The 2,185-nt window shown below is 40.7% G+C and overlaps 1 pseudogene; it reads right to left on the bottom strand.

Moving 5' to 3' along the window:
* Positions 1-231: 231 nt before the first annotated feature.
* LOC113236792 lies at positions 232-836 on the bottom strand (annotated as a pseudogene).
* Positions 837-2,185: the final 1,349 nt, after the last annotated feature.

The following is a 2,185-nucleotide window of genomic DNA, read 5'->3' as shown; positions in this document are numbered from 1 at the left end:
TAAATTGTAATGTCATCGCAGTATCGCGCTGTCAGTCGAACAAATGAAGACTAAAGCGGAGTTTGGCGCTCTGTATACGATTTTAGCGCCTTACAAGTGCGGACACTTTTTAGCGCGGACCCGACTATAATTGTAAGTCAATGGCAATGGGAGAGTGTGGCGGACTATGGCCTAAACCCTACCCAGCAGTGAAACGTACAAATGGGTTAATTATTTATATAATTACCCTTCTCACTTAACCCTCTTGGCTTTAATCTTCCTTGGGTTAGAACTCCAGTTCCTTTCCGTCCAGCACGTAGTCATCGGAGCGATCGCACTGACTAGGCCCACTCGCCACACACGCCAGTAAACGTCCAGTGTGGAATTGCTCCTCCAGGGCTGCTTCCACCTTCGCAAGGCGCTGCCTGGTCAAGTACTTCTTTGCGGTCTTCTTACTGCGCTTTTTGTTGATGATTGCCTCCTCAGCCTCAGTCAATTTCTCACCCTTCTTTCTAGCAGATAGTGTAACTGATACCACTGCCTGAAGGGGGTGACATCTACCACAACAACAGCATCTTTATGCGCACCAACTCATTGCTGGATGCATTATACACCACATCAATTATAAGTGACTTGCGGGTGGTGCATCCAGAACCTCAAGAGAAATTGCCAGTAACAAGACGGAGCGCGCGGTGCTTGGTGTTGCCTCCGAGGTAACGGACCAGATCAATACGCTGCACACTGAGCTTAGGGTTGGCAGCCGTGCGACCTAACTCATATTTCCTCTTCTTGCGGATGGGCGCGCATTTACCACCCGTAGCCCGCCGCTTATGCCAATGATCACGACTGATGCCCATCTTGACTGGATCGGAAAAGGATGATGATGGTAATGATAACTTATACAGAAATAACATAGAAAAAAGCTCTTTGTATCGTTATAAATAAACTGTTTAGAGTACTTATCCTAGTTTCTAGTATTTTACGGAAGACTCGCAACTGTTCCCGCCAGAAAATAAACTTGACGGGGAATAGTTCGTTGAAATGTTCTAGCTTTAACCAGGTTCTAACTAGACAAGTTACGTACGCGTCTATCGTCGTTTACATGGTCGTTTAACATCGGGTGGGATTGTAGGCAAGCGTGGATTAACTTCACATAGAAAATTGTTTATTTTTGATTTTTAAATTTTAATAGTTAGTTTTAATTTGAAATAGTGTCTAGTAATCTGTGTGTAACTAATTTAAACACGTAATAAAAGTTATTGCTCGTAGGTAATTAAATTTTTGACTTGAGTATTTTTTATAGGGGTGTAGAAATGTAGATTATATGTATGTAAATTTGACATTCACGTGCTTGTTTTGGCATTATTTTTGACATTGTTATTGTTACTGTATCGATCTCTACATGTTTACTCCTAGTATATTTTTTTAAATTTCTTTTTTACCCGTTTTAAATAAAATACTTTGAACATTATGCGACCACTACTAATCAAATTGTATGCTTTAACGAAGGTGATTGTAGTAACACTGCAATGTATTATTTAAGACCTAATTGAAATTAATTTATTGTACCTACTTCCACAAATAAATCTATCTTTATCTATATTAAATGTAAAAAAATATTTTTTAGGAACAAGTCGTGCGCCTGGTAATAAGCGATACGCCTGTCTATAACAGTTGCAATGCCACTCAGAGTTTTAAATCGCAAAGATCTGAGGGGAACTGCCACTGCGCCGGTCACCCAATAAGTTGACAAGTCCCATATGCCTGTAATTTCACCAGCATTCTTATCCTTCAAAACCGGTACGTAGTTACTTTGCGTAGTTACATTGTTACTTGGCGGCAGAAATAGTTAAGATTGCAATATTTCTCTGGACTGCTACTTACTTAACACCATGTAAGAATTTTATACCACGAGATAAAAAAAATTCGCTGAGCCCTCGGGCTATACAGGCAGGTGGCAGCCCCGGGTATCAGTTAAAAGACGTGGCAGTTTTAATTACGCGGATATCGGCATTCCGGCAGGATGCCGGAATCCGTTCGATTAGCTCCCGGAAACTTGCCGGATTCTTACACCCACCTTTCTTCTCAACGTTTTTACCACTGTCTTATTATTTGACTGAATACTTTGGTGATTGGTCGAATGCCTACTCCTTCCGATAGCTTTTTAATTCTTAATGATAAAAGTTCAACATCGTTTTGTACATAT

Source organism: Hyposmocoma kahamanoa, unplaced genomic scaffold, assembly GCF_003589595.1.
Source record: "Hyposmocoma kahamanoa isolate Upper Pololo Valley unplaced genomic scaffold, ASM358959v1 92, whole genome shotgun sequence".
In the NCBI taxonomy this organism is placed as follows: domain Eukaryota; kingdom Metazoa; phylum Arthropoda; class Insecta; order Lepidoptera; family Cosmopterigidae; genus Hyposmocoma; species Hyposmocoma kahamanoa.
The sequence above is the reverse complement of the archived record's forward strand: the minus strand, read 5'-3'. Positions and strand labels throughout refer to the sequence as shown.